General features: G+C 45.6%; 2 protein-coding genes across 6 annotated transcripts in view; one reads left to right on the top strand and one right to left on the bottom strand.

Annotated features, from left to right (window-relative positions):
- ZHX3 (zinc fingers and homeoboxes 3) overlaps positions 1 to 10,698 on the bottom strand; it is a 69,932-nt gene extending 59,234 nt beyond the window's left edge. For 2 of the 3 annotated variants that reach the window (XM_019484612.2, XM_019484613.2), the window contains exon 1: positions 10,623 to 10,686. The gene's annotated coding sequence lies outside the window, so the exon portion shown is untranslated. Of the gene's footprint in view, positions 1 to 10,622 lie in introns of all 3 variants that reach the window. The other variant, XM_059733205.1, reaches the window with a different exon arrangement.
- LPIN3 (lipin 3) overlaps positions 10,634 to 20,600 on the top strand; it is a 42,412-nt gene continuing 32,445 nt past the window's right edge. For 2 of the 3 annotated variants that reach the window (XM_019484606.2, XM_014609601.3), the window contains exon 1: positions 10,634 to 10,718. The gene's annotated coding sequence lies outside the window, so the exon portion shown is untranslated. Of the gene's footprint in view, positions 10,719 to 16,052; positions 16,323 to 20,600 lie in introns of those variants that run through there. The other variant, XM_014609602.3, reaches the window with a different exon arrangement.

The following is a 20,600-nucleotide window of genomic DNA, read 5'->3' as shown; positions in this document are numbered from 1 at the left end:
CTCAAGGAGGCGAGATCTTCAAAATCATGTAAGAGAGTTAAAAGGCTTTTGTTGTTTTCAGTAATAGAGTGCTCAGCTCCAAGGTGCTTTCAGAACTGGATTATTTGTTATGAAAAGCAATAACTATTAAGTCTTTTAAGTCACTTAAGAGTTATTTGGAAGCTTGAAGCAAAGTAATCTGAAGACAATGTAAGTAGCCACTAACACACTCCAGTCAACGTCAGAGTATTGCATATTTCACCCAGTACTGTTACCAGGTATTTTTCTTTGTATGTCATGTCCCAGTATGCTACTTACCATTAGGTTTTCACTTAGGAAGAAAACTTTGCTTGCACCTGTTCAATTCAGTGGCAAGTTATAGTGCTTATTCTCAAAGTCATCCTTGTAGAAGCAAGTGGGATGTTAACAAGGGGGTGGTGCTATGAAGAAATTAGGAAGGAGAAGGCCTCCAATAATCCTGATAAGTAACAATATCAGGAAATTAAATACAGAAAAAAAACCCCTGACATTGTAGTTAGCCACTGTTTTGATACAATACCATATTATATTCTGTAAAACCAAGAAGATAGCCCTTTATAATATAAACTTAAAGCCAGTACTTAACCTATAACATGCTTCATTAACTGTATTTCCTCTAAATATAACTGTCCTCTCTTTAGGCAAATCGTTTAGCTGTGGAATTCTGGTAGCCATTAACAAAAATACTTTAAGTTTTGAATTCTAGTTTAAAATTATTTGTTAAATAGTTTGTCTTTGGAATCGCAGGAATGTAGATATGCAAAACAAGACTTTTTTACTTTTTCTCCGTTTCACTAACTTTCTAAATACACCTTTAATAGGATTTAAATCAGTTCCCCTCCCCAAAACTCATTAGTGCAAAAACTAGATTGCTAAAACATTTTTAGGATTGTTGGTTGTAGCCGTGTTGAACTAAGAACATAGGCACACAAGGTTCTTTGGGTAGATGCAATATCTTTTATTAGACCAACTAAATAATTGAAAAAATTGTTCTCTGCAAACTTCTGGGCACAAAACCCTTCTTTGGGCATAGGGAAAGTCTGTTGGCGTTTGTGTGCTTTCTACCCAGGAAAGCATGCAAACACCAACAGACTTGCCTATGCCTGAAGGGCGTTAGTGCCCAGAAGCTTGCAAAGAACAATTTTTCCAACTATTTAGTTGGTCTAATAAAAGATATCACATCTACCCAAAGAACCCCGTCTGCCTAAAACATTTTTTAAAAATAATCTTTTATTTTTGTTCATTTTTTCCCATTTCAGCTGTTTTCCTTTGTTTATATAGGAATGTAGTATATTAATTACTGAAGCAGCATAATAATTTTGGACACATTTTAACTGTCCAGAACTTGCAGGGGAGCTCAAACTCAACATAATCTCCAGTTCCATCTCCACAGGCATCTCTTCCCTGTCCCCCAAAAAATGAATGTTCAAATTTTAAATGTAATATTTTTCTTCTTGTTTTCGGGCCCGATAAGGAACAGGCAAGTTGAAAAATAGCAGTAGGTCACATACAAAGTAACGTTTCTGAGTTACAAAGAGGCAGACCCACAGCTATGCACTTGGGGTAAATATTTCTGCAAAGACATGAAAGGATATATGGTTAATCGTTTATTTTGCTTGTGTTTGCAGCATTCTGTGTTGCCTCATCTACTCCTTTTGCCCTTTTCCACTTGGTGTATTAGTTTTCTTTTAAGGTGGTAAACATCCTCCAATATGAAAATAAGCCTCCATTTCCAAACCAAGAGCTTCAACTGCCTTAAAATCCCAGCTGTTTCACTAGAAATGCTGACTTTGCTTGGATTATGGACATGCAAGTAATGAAATCAAGTATGTACTGCACTTTTCCTTATTCCCTTAGCAGCACTGGTCTTCTGAGTTGGCAGAGTATGAAACTAAACGGATTTTGGCAATTTCAATACCCTGTCCCAGGAACAGAGATGGCAAAGGAATAGAGGGACATTCTTGCCTACAGTATCATCAAGCCAGGGTTTATTTTGCTTGGGTAACCATTTGTCTACCAAACCAAGGTGTTAAGAGCAATGCGGGCCTTTGTCTGAGCACAGAAAAAGTTACAAGAACAGCACAGAAAGAAAAGCAATGTTGGACATTTAAACCTAGATACTGCTGTGTGAACAACAGTGTTGGGTTACATGATCCCTTGCCTTGCCAAAACATGTGCCTATGCTCTGATACTGCTGACAACCTCATTCTAAGCATGCAGCAGATTTCCCTGCTTGCTCTGAAGTTGCAATTCATGGTTGGTGAATGACCTGTGGTCAATTCATTTACAATAGTTGCCTTGGTAGGAGTTAGGAGGCACAATTTAATAACCCCTGCCCCCCCTCCCCCCCACACACTTCAGTACAGCTGCCTGAGTAAAGTCAAAACAGGAGTCTTGAAGACTTAACACTTCACATCCTTTAGAGGGAGAAAGAACTGGGTTACTAGGTGAAATCATACATTTGAAGCAAACAGGCCTTGACTTTAAGTATCCTTCCCCCACTGAATCTTCTCTGATCAGTTAAGTCTTACCTTTTCTGCACCTACAGACACCTCATTTATTGTCATAGTACCTTCTATAAACACCACAAAGTAAATTGAGGTCACACCTCACTTTTTGAATGTAAACTTCTAAACAAAAGGAACTAGAAAAACTAATGGCCTTTCACATACACAACAAAAAACCCCAAAACCCACCCCAAAAACAAAAAACAAGTCCTATTGATGCCCTACTCTAATAATCACATCCACTTAGTTCATTCATTAGGCAAGAACTTAGTCTGGGAATGAGCAGATTGTCTCCTTAGCTAGTGTTTACAACTGAGACAGAGAGAGAACAGCAAGCTGTCACAGGGCTGGTTTCCATCCATGCCATAGAAACAGTTTGTATGAGATGCAGGAACAAAGCTATGATTTGCAGGTTATAGCAGTGGTGTTCCACCTTCTGGCCCCCTGGGCCAGATAATGCTGCAGAGCTGGCCTGTAGGTCCTTTTCTTCCATACCCTCATTAGTATGCAAGTTTAGAAGTTTTGGGGCTACTCATGCTTGTTTTACTGTTTGTAGGCCTGTATCTTACTCTTTGGGGTCACTTGGATGGCATGAGTGGTTGACCCCCTGAATAGCAGCCCTGGGTAAGTCTCCCTCCCCAGTGGATTGGTCTAGGTGGTAGCTCCCTTTGACTAGTTTGCTAATTTCTGAAACTATTAACTGTTTGGGTTTCACTTCATGTTTAACAAGTAAGGTTTTCTTTAAGCTTTGTGTATTTATCCGGTTGTTTCCCCCCCATGAGCCCTGTTTCAGGTGAATGTTGCTTGTGAGCAGGGAAGTCTGTTCACTTTAGGACACCCAGTTAAAATTTATTTTCCGAGTTGCCCAGGGGGGTGTGTGTGGGGGGGGGGGAGGGGGGTGTCAAGCTTGATTTAGAAAGTTAATTTTAAAACCCTAAATGTAAACCCAACCATTGTTACTGCCATCCAGAGTCTAGCAGGAGGGTTACAGTTACATTGTGTAAAACATATGGTGGCGGCAACTGTCAATCCTCCTGGATCATGGTGTATGCATGAGGGCCACCCAGACCCTCGATGTATATGCCTGGGCAGGAATTTTTTGGAGGAGTAGAGGCTGCCCAGACCTTCCATCCTCCCTTTAGGCCAGAGACAGTATCCAAAGACCAGAATAAGTCCAGATGGTTGGTACTTCCATGGCTGTAGTTGTATAAGCATCTGGAAATTGAACTCAGGTCTCCTGTGTGGTAGACAAGGATTCTACCACTTAACAGGGGATGTAAAACATATATGTCTGTAAAAACATGTCAGTAAAAAAATAAAAGCAGAAGAGGGGAGGGCTGACAACCCTGTCAGCTACAAGCTGTTATGACCTTATTTTCTCACTCATTCAGGAGACAGTACTGCCAGCAACAGGACAGTGAATCCTAATACTAGTGACTCAATGTCCCAGAACAGTGACTCAGAAGAAAGAATGCCACCACCCTCCTCCCAGCAGCACATCGAGGGCTCCTAGGAATCCTCCCACTCGGAAAGCAAGCACACCTCCCCTCCCTGCTCTCCCCCACGCTGACAGCAGCTCTACATGATACAGAAGTAGCCAAGTTAGCTGTGTTCCATAGTAGCTAAAAGTAAGAAATGAGACAAAACACAACTCCCAAAACAGGCTGAGAGAGTAATTGAGGTTTACGTGAAGCTGAGCAAATGTAAGATCTGTCCCATGTCTGTAAAGGTTAAGAGAGAATTATGAAAGGCCAGTTAAAAAATTGGATGCCCGCTTAAACAAATGTATAGGCACCGGCTGCCTTAATCTGCAGAAGATTTCTGTCCTTCCTGCTTTTAGAGAGAGACATGTTAAAATGCCAAATGTTTGACGCACGGAGAGCAGTCTGCTATTTAAGACATCCGCCACATTTTTGTGGAACAGACAGCGGGAAGAGTATTGCAACAGGTAGACTATAGTCTTAATATTTCCCTGTATTCACTTACTCTAATTCTAGCCCAGATGATTATTCCTTCTGTATCCATGTGATTGAGGGTTTGTTTTTTAAATCAGGCCTACCTCTGATAAATAGACATTGATGTTTTCCTTCATGGATGAATTCTAGAGGAGGGACCCTGCATTTGTATCATGCTGTAAAAACAGACTCACAGTATGTGCTCCACATGCTTCAAGATGATATGTTTCTAATACCCACGCCCACATTACCGCCCTGCAACTAGAAACATACCCAAGATCAAATTAACTTTAATGTGAAGAGTAAATAAACACATCTTGCCACTGCTCCTAGAAGCCCAGTTCCAGGTTGCTTTAACACCACATAAAAATCATCATCTTATGAAAACATTAAAAGCATAAAGAGTTTGGGAAGCAAAGGGAACTGATATTTTATAAATCTATGGATGGGAACCAACTAGACTAGTTTACTGCATAGATGGCTAGTAAATGAAAGCAGAAATGGCCCTTTTGCTATAACAACAGATAGTCTCAAGGCCAGCAACTGGATCTGCACTATATATAACTGAATATTGAAGTCAAGTATGCTCAGCAGAGATGCAAGGAGGAAGAGGTAGACCAGGGAGCAACTCAAGCCTCAGTTCATCTATACCCTAGGTAATAGCATCCAAAATATACTAGTCTCAACCATATATGACTGCAAAGCCTTCACTGCAGCATTGGTAAGATCACTATGCTGAGAAACATTTGAGAAGGACCATAAGCCACTAATCAGATGATGGAACCTAAACAGTAAATACTTTTGCCCAGTTTGAACATCCTTATTTTTTAAGCTGTAAGAAAAGAAGTTCAATTTCCTCCTTGCAGGAACTTAGATGCGGATCCATTCTTAGCCATTTTATAAAAAGAAATAACTCCCAGAGGTTTCAAGAGTACGTTTTGCTTGTTTAAGTTATTGCTTTCAAATACCCATTAAACCCCCATTTCATCTTCTGAAATAAAAGTGGCATGGAAACTTAGATCTCTCAAACACTATTACAAATTACCCTCTGATCCCACAGCGACGCAGCGTACCATACTACATCTGATGAGGTATTGTGCAGAGAACGTATCCAGCACTTATAATTTGTGTTTTAACCTTTTGTAGGTGAATGTAATGTGCAGGGCCCTGTTCAAAACAAAAACTGCACTTCTACTGAGGAAACGTCTCTGATCCCACTTGTAGCTGGATAGGTGTTTTCAAAGAAACAGAGCTGATATCCTCTAACACTAGATTACTCAAAAAGAGTGAAATTTTGGAAGATTCTCCCAAAGACAAAGGTAAAATATCAAGTTAACTGCAACTGGGACCAAGAGGCATTTATTTGAGAGGGTTCTGCAGAGAGCCAAGAGGTGGTATGAAGTTCCTTAAGATGCCTGGCTGAGTCCATCTCAAAATGTTCTTCCTACTAGTATCAGGATTCTACAAATCGTGATATCGCTGATACAAGGGTAGCAAAACCCTGGATAGATAGCTGACCTTAAGCTCAATGAAACCTAAGTAGTGATTACCTGACCCCGACCCCCCCCCCACCCAAAAAAAAAAAAAAAAGAACAGTTTGCCTACAACAGGGGGTTGTAGTAGTCTGCAGTGTTCCAGCAACAGGATGAATATTAAGTAGATGAGTTAGAATTTGTAATCTCTCCTTGGATTTTAGACAGACTGTAATTTTCCTTGAAATATACTGAAGCTGTAGTAGAACTTCTCCCATATCCAATAGCTCTTGCTCACCTTGACCCTGCCAGACTCCTCCCTGCTGCCCTCTATTGTGCTGCTGGCTCTGCAGATCTGGCCTGGGAGAAATCGCGTGGACTGGATGTGGCCTGAAGTGAATTTAATACCCTTAGTCCACAGAATTCTGCACCTTCTCCCCATTAATTTCAATCAGTTAAGGGCATTCAGTGCTTAGCAAGACAACGCTCAAGACCTCTACCAGTCTTCTTTGCAAACACCATGTCTAAATACATATACATCAACACAAAACAAAAACAAATATATTGCAAATCCAGCAGACAACCAGTCAATTTACAGATGGACTTTTCTTCTGTTCTTGGATATTCACAAAAGTGACATTACATTTGTGAATGACAAAAGTTCCAAATTTAGGACGTGGGTCAGGCCCTCTGAAATGGTGCAGAAGCACCCTTAGAGGCCTGATGAGAACACTACACTGCAGGAGGAGCAATGAAGGAGATGATAAAGCTCCTTAACAAATAGTCCTCTGGCAACCCCCTTGAAAAAAATGTTATTCAAAAACCAGCTGAATTTTTGTGCTACAGTTCCAACATGGGGGTTTACAAAAAGGGCACAGAGTTCCAGATCAAATTAAAAGCCCACAATCCAATTGTTTCTGATTTAATATGCAAATGAACACAAAAACAGTTTTACATATTAATGTTATCCCATAAAAAGTTAAAGCCTACAAAACAAGAGTTAACATTTCTATGGCATCATCACTTAACTTATATTCTGCATGCCGCATATTTCATTATCTATATATTACCACTATCATATATGTGTTTCTATTATGCACAACAGCAAATAGCATTCAATTAAATGCTTGACAAGAAAAACAGTGAGAGAAAAAGACCATGCATTCTTCCCATTCAAACATTTGCACAACGTTTGTGCAGGGGTTGTCCCTCTAACAGAGCCTTTATTGACAAGAACTGCATTGACATCCCTCTAGAGTTAGCTAAGAGCACATGCACTCCCTTTTTACCCGTAAGCAAGTCAGTCACGGAAAGAGCTGAGGATTCCTCCTCAAGGAAGAAACAAAAGATGGGGAAATACATGGGGTAATACTCAACCCGACCTTTCTTGGCCAAACAAAATCAAGAGCCCTTTTAAATGGCACATCTACCCTCTCCCCTTAGTAAGCTTTCAAGTGCTCATTACTTAAACTTATCCCACCCAGACGCTGATCTTATTAAGGGCTGACCCCAGGTCCTGTTGCTGAAGACTTTAACCATTTTTAACACAGCCCTGTCAAAAAATGCTTACAAGTTTTTAAAACAAAAAATGTTCTTCTTAAAGTCTGATAAAAGAAATAGCTGGGTTTCTCCCTCCCTCCTCAAAACGTTCCATCTCATAGAGACCAAAAATGGGAGGTTTCACCCCAAGACTTTATTTTTCAGGAACTTATAGGCACAAATACTGTACATGGGGGAGTGACAATGGAAACTTTTGTAGCCTTACGTATACTAGATGCTAGGAAATGCTAAAACACCAGGGGGAGACTCTACACAGTGGATGTGTCTAAGCATGCCCCCCATGGCACACTTGTTAGTGTGCTGTCATTTATTACCTGCTTTAGGAAGTACTAAATGATGGTGCAGTAACAGCCATTACTGAGCCATCCCAGCGGCGTACTGTTATTTTTTGCAGCTACATCATTGTAGTGACACTATAGCGAGGTAGCTCGTCGCTACAGTCACATAGCATCGGCATCACAGTTTGCGCCCACTGACGCTACATCACCATAGCGATGAGCTACATCACCATAGTGCATTGCTATGGCAATGTAGAGTCATGTGTAGACACACCCAGTATACAGGATGTTCCTCTAGTTAAAAACACTTCAGGAAAGTATACTGCCACCTCAAGAGGTATTTTCAGGAATGAAATTCAAGAACATTGGAGGCAAAGGGAAGAAAGGCAAGTAAGTTAGGTGACTGGGGATACATTGTGGAGTGGAGACGAATAGCAAACAATACAGGTCTGAAAGCAGAGACGTGTAAGTAAGAGAGAAACCAAGTATTTTCCTTTAAATGTCTGTATAAAAGTGAACAACACAGGAAAATGAACAAAAGCTATAATTACCTCTGTTAACAAACAAACCACTTCAAGTGCTTAAGCTTTACTCTTGTGCTGTATGCTATCACTAACACTTCTGAATCAAATTACTGCCTTCAGCATAATCAGTGTTTTTACAGAGTGCTAGACTGAATTCACCATAGTTGCATTTTTATTTACAACATGTGCCCACTTAATTCCCCCTCCACCCCCAAGAAAATAACCTAAACACCCACTCAGCCCATCCCTCATCCTGACAAAAGAAGAAAATACTTGTAGCATGAATGCTGTCAGACCAGGAGAAGCAGCAAGTTTCAGTGGGGGGGGGGGGGCTTATATTAAGTGGGCTGGATCTGTGGCCTTGATATAACATGCATCTCCTGACACATAGCTCAGATGGGATGGCAGGCTTGTTTAAAGTTTATGTCCCCTCTTAGTTTGTCATTATATTTGCAACATGTCGAGTAGGCCTAGCCGGCAGCCTTCTTTGGACCTGCTAGCCCGATCAGCCCAGCAGATCTCAACAGCCATGATGGCAGGTTGCAGGAACAAGGAGAGGAAGGACAACAATAGCTTGTAGTAGTAGAGGTCTTGCTCTTCTACTGCTTCCTCACAATTAACTCTCTGCAAGTAATTCCTCATATGCATAGGAGCTGCATACTCAGGTAGAAAAAAGGCTCTTGCAGAGAACAAATGGTGAAAAAAGAGGCACATTGTAGGAAAATAAGGTGAGAACACACACACGTTATGAACTTGCTGGGTTGGCTAGGCACAGCCCAAACGGCTGACACGAGGGAAACCCATCTTCCACTGTCTCTTTGCATAGGTTTCTATTGACTCCAAGTGATCGGGTTGGTTTCTGCACAGTACACAGGCTGCTTCTAAAACAAGCAAAAGTCCCAGAAGTATTTGAACCGGTGCTAATGGCTTGATCCCCAGAGAAGATGAACAACCATCATTCTCACTGAAAATAATGGGAATTACAGGTGTTCATCTCAGGATGTGACCTCACTTCTGAAGACAAGGTGCCTAGCATGGCCTAGAACTGGAGGGAAGATCAGCTTTTCCACTGCTCAACCTCAGCAGAGCAAACAGTCCTGAAACACAAAGGCAGCAGGAACATCCAATTCTCTCCCACCCACAGAAGTGGATTGGGGCTCCAAGACAGCATGGGTATCAATATGTTGCAAGCATAATGACAAACTAAGAGGAAACATTCATTCTAAACAGACTGAAACAGACTGCTATCCCTCTGAGCTATGTCTCAAAAGTTACACAATCTATCAAGGTCACAGATCCAACTTAGTTAATATAAACTAGCATTAAACTGCAGCTCTCTTGTACAGTAAGTGCAACACTATCCTTTAATTCATTTATTTCTGCTTGGTGGTTCTGAATTTTTCCTCCTTAAAAACCAATTAGTTTAGAAGAAGCTGTTCCAGCTAATGAGGTAAACTTTTGGCTCTTTCATATCCATGGAGAATTGCCCGTCAAAGTTTCTTAGGACACAATGATCCTTGAGTTTGGGACTGCGGAAAGAGTAAGCGGTCAGTAAGAACAGACGAAAGGAAAACTCTGCTCTCCTGGAATAACCCCGCGAGGGCAGAAGCAGGAGAGGAGACGGCGACCTTTTCCACCTGGCTTTGGAAGCAAAACAAAACAAAATCTCCCAGCAAAAGTCTGTTGCTTCAAGTTTCCAGAGGCCAAACTGCAAGTCGGGCAGACAACCCGTCCTGACCTGCAGATGTGCAGGCCGGCTTCTGAAACGCCGGGGCGTAAATCTGCGCAGTCACTTCTCAGACACGTTAACCATCCAGGAGAAAGTGCAGTAAGACCCCCGGCGCACTCGCTTTCCACCCTGCGTCCAGCTCCCGCTCGCTCCCACACGCAGCGCCCGCCCCGCACGCAGCGAGAAGGCCCTAACCCCTGGGCACCTGGCTGCGGGGTGGGAGGGGAGCGCCAGCGACCACCTGGCCGGCCGGGCACAGGCCCGGCGCCCGGGGCAGCGAGAGGCGCCCTGCCCCTCGGCGTCTGGCCTGGGGAGGAAGAGCTGGCACCGACTTGGGCAGGGCCACGGACTTCCTCGGGTGCCCAACACAGGTTACGCGGCCACCGGCCGCCCGTGCACGGCCGGCAGGGACAGGCAGCCCGGGCGCAGCTCTGCCCCTGGGGCCGCCCCTGCTTCCTCCTGGCGGCGGGGAGCGCGGGGCAGGGCGGGGCAGGGCAGCCCAGTCCCTCGGGCAGCAGCAGCACCAGCAGCCCCGGGCGGCGGCAGCGGGGAGCGGAGCCCGCGCAGCGCGGCACTCACCTCGGCGGCGGCTCCGCGCTGGACGCAGCGCCCGGCCGGGCGGGGAAGAGTCGGCGGCTCCGGGCGGACACCGCACAGGCACCGGCACCGGCTCAGGCACAGGCAGAGCCCCGCGCGCCGGGGGGCCGGAGCAGCTCGGGGAGGAGGGAGGAGGCCGCTCGGGCGGGCGGGGGGAAGGAGGGAGGAGCGGGCGGGCGCGACACACACACGGTTCGGTGCGGGAGGGGGGGTGACGTAACCGGAGTGGAGCCCGGCCGGGGCGCATGCGCGGGGCGCTGTCCCTGCACGTCGGCGCCGGGCTGGGTGCTGTGAGCGCGGTGCGCGTCTGTCCGCGCGCCCGCCGGCCTGGTGCTGCCTGCTGGACAGCGGCCGCCTCCGCGCGCAGGGGCCCGGGCAGCCGTGGTGCAGGCGCAGGGCTCGTTGTGCGCGGGGTGTCCCTGAGCCCTCACCCGGCCACTATCCCGCGTGGGATTCACGTCGGGGCGGGGAAATCTTCCCGCCTGCTTCCTCCGCGAAGGGCTTCCTCCAGCCCCGAGAGAAAAGCTCCGGCCCAGCCGGCTGTGGTTGTCCACAGACTTTCCCTTGCAAGCCTGGGGCCTGCCCAGCACGGCTGTTCGCCCTGGGAAGCGCTGGTTTGGGACAGATGGTGGGTGCTGAGCGCGAGTTGTGCCCAGTGACTCTGCCCCTCGTGTGTCTGGTGCGGGACCTCTTCCCCGTGCAGCCGGGTCAGATGCGATCTTGGTGTGCGCCTGACTCTGTGCAGCCCGGGCGCTTACTTGTTTGCACAAACATTTCAAAACAGGCAAGGCACCGCAGAGCAGGGCAAGCCTGAGGCCTTTAGCATCTTACGCTCTGACCCTGCTTCCACGGACATTAGTGGCAAAACCACTGTTGACCTGAGCTGTGAAATGAGGCCCCGAATGAGGCAATTTACAGATTTTCCCATTCTTTTCTAACTCCTTTGACTCTATGCCTAATTCCCCATTTTTAGTGGTTCTTCCCCACCCCCCCTCAAACAGTGATGTGTTTGCGGTTTTTAGTTTGAATCCTTATCTGTATGCGTTTTGGGAAGATAGCAGTTTAGCCCTGGCCTCTCTTCTCTTTTACTTTGTTTTATGGTGGGGGGGGGGGTTTAAAGTAAAACATAATTTTATGTTTTTATAATTAGTATAAAATGGTAGCAATTATTTAAAATAAAGGTAAATAACTTTAAAATATGGGTCACTAGAGAAAACTACATGCTTGGCAATGGAAGGTGGAAGCAGATGGGATCCCAAATCTGTAAAAGCTCCAGCCCAGGGACTCTCAGGTAGTTAGCAGTTTGGGGCTGAGTGCACCCCTTTGGCTTTAGGAATATGAATCCTCGTACTGCACCCTATTCAGGACAGGTTCCCAAGCAAAGCCCAGCTGGAATCACTTGGTCTCTACAAGTGTCTCTGTGACCAAGATTTGGCTGTAAGGTGAATTCTGGCTCCACTGATGGCAGTGGCAAAGCTCTTGTGAACTTCAGCAGGTCTAGGATTTTCACACGTTGGGATCAGCGCTGGGATTAGGTCTTGTAAAAGGGCAGTGGGGAGCTTTAAGAAAGACAGCCCAGGAGCAGGAGCCCAGCTGTGTGTGATGAGCTGTGGGTTAAAAGTCCGACAGGAGACAGGACAAAGCACTTGAGCTGGGAAGGAGTAGTCTGTGGTTAGAAGACAGCCAGAAACCCAGAAGAGTAGGCTGTTAATGGGCTAGAGCTACAGGGGCTTTTCCTGGAGAAAGTTCCATCCCCAAAAGGAAAAAGGACTATTTATTATTTGTATTAAGAGGGTTACCTGCTTTCTTAATTTAGGCAGGGTTGCCAGGTCTTATGGTTTTACTTGTGCTCAGAGATTTCTGGATTTGAAGCATATTAGCATCTACTGCTGAAGTCAGATGTGCCTGCATAGAACTTCCCTGGTGACTTGACTGGGACTCATGTGACTGAATTCATCCACAGGCATAGTGCTGCAGAAATAGGTCTTAGAAAGCTGCTCTGTTGGTGTCTTGCATAGCGTCAGTGACACTGGGGGTTTGGACACATGGCACTGGCAGCTTGCAGGGCTAGGTTGTAAGATGGAAATGCTTAGGAGCTGAGACCAATTGTTATAAGTGCTTGTAGAGTGCTCAGCATTATTTTGGTAGTAAATGGGCATTTGGTGGCATTTACATGAAAAAAGCTAACCAATGACATACAATTGCTTAAACCTTTGTTTGTTTTAAATCCTAATGAAGCATTCCTAGGACCAGGGGCCACTTTAGTGCAAAGCAGTACAGTGAACCTATGGCTGACCAAAGATCAAACGGGTCACCTTTTTTCTCCTGGGCTTAAAGCTGGTGGGCCAATTTCTGATATCAGTTGTATTGCTGTAAATATAGCAGTTGTTTAAATTTGGGGAAATCCTGAAGGTGTACGTTGCATGTTACCGAGATAACAGGTTTCCAATTGAGGATCATTTAAGCAAAAGAGAAGCATTATTATCATAATACAGTTTCAGACAACTTTCTTTGGACTATCTGATCACTAGGGTTGCCAACTCTCATGATTTTTGTTGCGAGCCTTGATGGGTTTATTTGCCTCCCCGTCTCCGGAAAAGTCCTTTAATTAGGGCATCTCGGCTCTTATTTAAAATTATATATTGTTTTCTAACTGCTATTTGCAGAGAAGAGTTTGAAAATGAGACAACCCCCTTCCCTCCCAAGGTTCAAAAGCCAGCAAGCAAATAAAAAAACTCCTCCATATTTAAACCAAGAGATTTTTAAACAAAGCTTGTGATTTTTGAAGATGTAACTCAGGATTTTTCTGCACTGGGAATTGGCAATAATGAATCACCTTTACTTTGCACCTCTCAAGTAAAATGTCCTTTCCACCCATTCCATTGCACCCCATGCCAATCTGACTTGATCTTTCTCAAGAAGAGAAAAAAGGCACTTGCTGTGCAAATCCCTGTGGTGTTTTTTGGCGTTTTTTTCTGATCCAAAAACATGCGACTGATAAGCCTTCAGGAATTGCAATCACCCTAAAACAAACTACCTGAGCTCTGGTTTCACTTTCAGTGTATAGGGATTTTACCTCCGCCAGCTGTGCTGACTCCATGTTTCTGTTGGTCTCTCCATGCATTATTATTTGCTGAATCACCTCTTTCAAAAGCCTCTGGAGCTCTTTGCTGATCCATTGAAGAAAATCATAGCTCCTGTAAAGCCAGCTGAGAGACAGGAAATGCAGTGCTTTGCCAGGCTTCCCCTGCTGTCTCTTTCTGTGGTTTTAAATGGCTGCTTATCTCTCCTAGGGGGTGGAAGGGCTTGGTAAAATACTTGGGAAATCCCTTTCTCACCCAAACCCTCCTACCCTAGCTGGGAATTCCCAGTGACAGGGGGGTGTCACTCACAGGAAGCAATTGTTAAAGGCTGGCTGTTGTGTTCTTCTCAGTTCAAACAGCAGCAGTCTGAAAGTAGCAAGGGCAAGGAGACTAATACAGCTCTCAAACTCACTCCCCCAGGAGCCTTTCCTGCGATGTGCCTGTCAGACAGGCTTTCGGGACTGATATCTGTCATGGAGGCGTAACAGATTTAGCTGTTGATGAGGAAGGCAAGAAAAGTCCCCACTGAATTGTTTGTTCCCTCCCCCACAAGTTCCCCATGCAAGGGCTACGTTTTCTGTGGTTTGCCATTCCATTTGCTAAATTTACTCCTTCCCTGCACTACCTACCAGGGCCTGCAGCCTGGCGATGGTGTGTGTACCCCTCTTCTAAGAACTTCAAGGCTGAATCGGTGTGTCTAGCTAGATGTACACAGACAAATCTTGCTAGTTCAGGGTTCAGTCCTGGGCCATGTCTATGGGAGTTCTGTAGTTTTATATGGGTAATGAGGTATGGGTTATCCCTTTATACGAGTTAGTTTTATATGGGTAATCCTTTTATATGAGTTAGGCTAAAAAGCAACAGTAAAGGGAGCTACCCCCAAGTCAGTCTCTAACTGAAGGGACCTGGAAAAGAGTTTACATGGGCAGCTCAGTCCATAATTACCACTTCAGTTTCCTGAATTTCTCCAAAGCTTCTGGTACAGGCTGCTATCGGAGACAAGACACTGAGATAGATGACGTACCGGTCTGACCCAGTCTGGTGAGTCTCATGCTGCTATTTTCCCAAAAAAAGAGCCCTGAAAGAGCTAATATTAAAACATGTTTTGGAGAAGGAGACTTCCAAAGAGCACTTGACTTGTGCCCTCATTTCTTCTGGTGTGAGCAGAGAGGTACAGAAATTCACAAGAATCCAGTAGGCCGAGGGCTTTGGAGACCAGATTCTTCTTGAATATTATGGTGACCTGCCTGTTCACATAAACAAGCTAGCAGAATCAGGAACAGCGTGACATTCATGTGCATGGCCACAAATCACCCTACACCACAATCAGCAGGCATAATTTTAGGCCTACCAGCCTTGACAGTGTCACTTTAAAGACAGGTGGGAGGTTGGTTTGCTAGAATGGCTGATGAGTCAACACGATGTTGCTATACATATAACAGGGGGTCAATTCCTCCTGGTGTCATTGTTTATACCTGTGCAAAGTGAGTGGGAAAGGGGAAATGCTACCCCTGGTGTTTGTGTGAAAAGAATTCCAATGTGATAGTGTTTTACATGCATCTGGAGCAGCTGTAGTGATGACACAAGATGCCAGGCACCTTACCTTCACTTCTAATACTTCCAGAAAAGGGTTTGAACAAATTCTTGGAGGAAAGGCACAGCAATAGCTATTGAGCACAGAATAAGGAGTTAAGGATACCGCCTCAGACCTTCCTACACCTTCAATGCTGGAGGCTGCAAGTGAGAGAAGAGCAATGGAAAAAACCCTGGTCAGACCCAGCACCCCCTTTGCCTGTGTGACATAGGCTACTGTGTAAGCAGGACCTATGGTCTGACCCAGTAAATGGCAATTCTTACTATCGTGTTCTTCTGTTACTCTGAATCTCTGTCCCTGGACCCCTTCCTTGGCAGCAGGAACAGCCTCCTGCTCCCAGCACTGCCCCTCCTCTTTTCCTGGTCCCTTTTAAAAACTCACTTAGAAACCTTCCCACGCACTCACTTAGTTTTTATCTGAACTTGCGTATCAGCTCCTCTAGGCAGGGTCTGCATCTCTCCCCATTTCTGTAAAATAATAGGCCCACTCGCAGTGCTGGATAAATATTAAATACGGTTATTTTCTGTGCTTAATCCTTTGGCATGTTTCACGCAAGGCAAGTTGCGGCAACACCCCTTTCCTGACTTTCTGTTCTCAGCCAGCTCAGCCTGTCCTGCACAGGCCATTTGGCTCTAGACAAACCCTGTTGCTCTGGGTTTGTTTTTTAATGAGTTCAGAGGAGCAGTGGAGGAGGGGCATTTTGCAGTGTTATTGAACAGCGGGAACAGCTCACCAGGAGAAAGAACTTTTGTCTGGAAAGAATAAAAAACAAAAACAGAAAAGCCCACAGAGTCCTCCGCACATTTAGCAATTATTTAGGTTCTGAATGTGCAGCCCTCTCATTGCTGAGGCTGGCCAAGCAGGGCCATGGGATATTTAAGAAATCATCATGCTGTCAAAGCTAATACCCTGTCCCTGTTGAATCTACACTTTGTTTATTGCCATGTCTGTCTCTCGCTCTGCAGTGGTGCTGATGGAGTCCTGCTCTGGTAAAGGTACAATGAGGTCAGTGTTTCATTACGGCGGCGGGATTGGCAGAGGAGTAAGGGCACAACTGTGTGCATTTGCAACCTGTTGTCTGTTCATCCGTCCATCGGTCTGTGCTGGTGGTCTTGGCATTTGAACATAGCTCAGTAAACACTAGGGAGGGAAAGAAGCTATTTAAGCTAAAGAACAATGTTGGCATAAGAACAAATGGGTCTACAGTGACCATGAATAAATTTAGGCTGGAAATTAAAACGTTTGTAACCATCGGAGCTGTGAGGTTCTGAAGTAGCCTCCCATGGGGGGGGGGGGAAATACTAAACGCTCTTAAGATGGTGGTTAATCCATTTATGGAAGGGATTTTATAACATGGTTGCCTGTAGTAGTAGAGGACTGTATGTCATAACCCGCCTGTTGTCGGTCCTGTGTTCCAAGACTGTTTTGGAGGGTGTTTACAGCTCTGATAACACACCAGAACCAAACAAGGAAGAAAACCTAAGTTCACACAGGTAACCTGTAGGCAGCTATCACTCTAAGGAGGATCTTAGGAGCATTCATATAGTCATTGTCATTTCTTCAGTTTTGCGGAAAGGTGCCGCGTTGCTCAGCTCCAGGGCAGAGAGGCAGTAGGTCAGTTTGCTTGATGTGTTTTGTGAAGACACAGCCTCTTGTCTGAACATGTCATTGAGATGGTGGCTTTGTGATGTGAACCAAACAGGAATGACTTTGTTGTCCGGTTCAGACAGTCTGAGCCGTCTGCCTGTATGCTTTGAATTTGAAAAACTGGTCACTGCTTCGGAAGCATATCAGGCAGCTACAACCAGGAAGGAGGCAAAACTGAGACCAGCCTCTTCTGAAACAGCTGAGGAGTTTATTGCAAGGCCTTTCCCGGCCTCCTTACTTAGTAGCTTCTGTGGAAGACAGTGCGGGGGGGGGAACAGGACACACACTGAACTTCTCTTAAAGAGATTGCTTTTTTGAAGAATGCAGAGCATTAATGTAGTATTTTATAAAAACATGTATAACTAATTTTTCCCACTTATTTTTACATTGTATACAAGGAATGAAGGGGTTAGACCCTTTTCCGTGTCGTAGGACAGGGGTCATTTATCTAAGTCAATGGTTTGCTTGATCCTAGCAGCTCCTTGAGGTAATGTGGTTACAGTAGGCCAGCTTCTGCACCTAGGAGCTCACCAGGGCATGGTGGGGCTTCCACCATATCTGGCCACCTCTGGCTTCTCAGACTGAATGGCCACATACACATTTACAGCTGGGTCAACCAGACTGGATCCAGATCAACCAGGCTGGCTTAAACTCCCCAGCTCTGGAGGTGTAATGAGAATCCTTAACTGCTCAACCTTCCTGCCTCAGGGAAGAACAAGGAGTGGATGGATGTTAAACTCTGATGGTTGTCAAAGGAGGCAGGATGCTTGGAAACAACAAGACTAGAGCTGGAAACAAAGACGCAATGGGTCACAACACCCTAACAAGAACTCTGCTGCCCAGTGCAAGGGGAGAGGGAATCCTGGACCAGTTCAGAGACCAGACATGCTTGTAGCATTGTAACCTCCTGACCCCCAAGTCTGGTCTTCCAGTTGACTCACAGAAGCTGCCTTGTTGAAAAGCTCTGTTGTGCTGCTGCAAACACCAGCTGGTTGCCCAGCTCTTGGCAGAGTTATAGTCTCAAATTGTTCAAACGGACTCATTGAAAGTACTACAGAGAAAAACAGGTGTACTGAAGCCAGAGGGCCTAATTTCTGAGTAGTGGAGCAGCAGGACTCCTCTTTGCAGAGAAGTAGCGAGTACAACTCAGTGGTTCCCTCTGAGAGGGACTGTAGGAAGGTGAGAGACAGCATGCCTGTGACTCCCTGGCAGCTGGTGGCATGCAACGAAGATGCTGACTGCAACAGTAGTATTTTGCAACAGTGACCACAGCAGCAAAAACAAACTTAATAGAAGGAAACAAAAAGGGGAAAGTGCTCTGCGTTCTTTCAAGTTGAGAGAAGGAAAAGACAGATACGACTGTCCTCCCTCAGAGGTTAAACTTTAGAAAGTTTGCCAAGGCAAAGCTGATCTAAATAAGAACATTTGCACAAGGAACCATGGTCAAGACCCAGATGAGCTTTTTGGAAAACAGCCCACTTCTCCAGCATTGGCTGGAAGAGATTGAGACCTGCATGATCTAGAAGTCTTCAGTGAAGTTGTGCCCACTGCAGTTGGAGCAGCTAATACCATGTTCTTCAGAGCCAGCTCCCCAACCCTAGAGCTGGAGTAACAAACTTCATCAGAGAGGATTCAGAAGAAGGAACAAGAATTAGAACTGAACTATCGGGTGCAATCTACTCAGGAAAAAGGGAACAGAGGGAGCCAAAACACAAAAGCATGAGGAGCAGCATAGAAAATGTGCTTTGGAAATCAAGAGGCTGTGGGGAATGGTAAGTAATGAAACCATGAGATGCCAACTCTGGAGGAAGCAGAGATGCTCAATTACTGCCTCAGTTCAATGAGGGTGGGGTTTGAATGCTGGATGGTTTTCAACAAGAGCACTAGGTTGTGTAACCAGTATGCACTTGTATGTAAGCTTTGCTGCTTCATTCTAAGTGAAGGCCCCCTCAGATGGTGTTCCAGTTGACTGATAAATGCAGGTTTGTTTTTGAGAAGGCCGTCTTGCGTCACTGCGAACATCTGCTGGGTGTTTAGCTCCCAGGAGGGTAGTCCTCCAACAGGGAGGGTGTGCTGCTATGGAGCCAGCTGAAAGAGTCACAGGAAGAGGCAGGAATGCTGTAGTCAGTGACCTAGCTTCACAATAACAGAGCAACGGGCTCAACCCTGTAAAGAGTCCAGGCCTAGGGTCAAGCATGAACAAAGTGTGCTCCCAGAATAATTGTACAGAATTGGGGACACAGCCTGCCCCTTGGATCTGTGACAGCCTCAGTCTCACTTTCTAGGGCTTGGATGGTGCAAATGGCACAATATGAAGCAAGGTCTCTGTCTCCCCTTCCTGATGTTAGCAGCCCATGTTAAGGCTTGAGGCTATTCACTGAGAGGCAGAATCCTGACATGGGGATCTCAGAAGGGCTGAATCCCTCCTATGTACCAGATCCAACTCTTCCTCAACCCGGGAGCTGTGACCACTGCTTTAATAGCAATAACTGGGAACTAAATATTTAATATTCTTACCTTCTGCAAAAATGTAATCAAGCGATTAGAGCAGGAGACTGACAGCTAAGAGCCCTCAGTTCTGTTCCTGGCTCTGTCACTGACTTGCCATGTGACCTTGTTCAAGTCACTTTACCTCTCTGTATCTTGGCTTCCCCACCCATAGCATAGGGATAAAAGTGCTTCCTTGCCTCCTGGAGCATTGAGAGACTTCATTCAAGCACTCTGTAGTCCCGTATGAAAGGTATTATACCAGTGCTAGGTGCTTTTTCTTGTATCAAAAGGGACCTGCCTAGTAAGAAAGTCTATGCTGAATGCTCCACACAGCCTTGGCTGAGAGGATAGAAGATGGCTGCGACTAGCTTCTTGTTTCTCACAGGCAGGCTGGCTGATCTCCCCCAGAGTCTCGTGCGTGTAATAATCTCACTGCAGCTGATGAATTTTGATGGAGCTTGAGGTGCTCAGACCAGTGGAAAGATAATGCTGTTCTGCTAAGTGTTTGTGGCAGCCCAGCCCCTACTGCTGTTGCCTCACTTTGTTGGTCTGTACTCACAACACACGTTGCTTTACTGTCATGCACAGCAGTGTATGACAGAGTACAGTGTGCCACTCAGCCACCTGGGGCTGCATGTGTCGCCTTGCTGCATTGTTCCATACCCAGATCATTATGCCCATATTGCAGCACACTACCTCATGTTTCCCATATCCATGATCTGCTGGAGCAGTGACCAGGCTGCACAGAGGTGCCACACAGTGCACAGCATGCTGTCGCCTTTTGTCACCTACTCCCCCAATCATAGTGTGGCACCCTGCTACAGAGCTCGGCACGCTGCCTCTCTTTAACACGCTAACACCAAGTCTGCCCCCCTTCCCCTGCGCACGACACAGCATGCAGCTGCATCACTGTACAGCGTGGGGATGCCAGCCTGCTTCCACTAGAATATGATGTTCATTACCCTGCTGCTACCCAGCTCAGCTTACCATGCAATAACCCCAGGCCCACCCTACCTTGACTCTCCTGCTACACCCCGTACAAAGTGCCACCCCCTTCCTGCCCAGGGGCCACCATCATCTGCTTTCCCACTGAGTTCTAGTGAAGAAAGGCCCCTGCAGCAGTGGGTGTCCTGGGCTTTGTACCCA

Source organism: Alligator mississippiensis, chromosome 9 (assembly GCF_030867095.1).
Source record: "Alligator mississippiensis isolate rAllMis1 chromosome 9, rAllMis1, whole genome shotgun sequence".
NCBI lineage: Eukaryota > Metazoa > Chordata > Crocodylia > Alligatoridae > Alligator > Alligator mississippiensis.
This window is presented reverse-complemented; position numbering and strand designations above follow the sequence as displayed.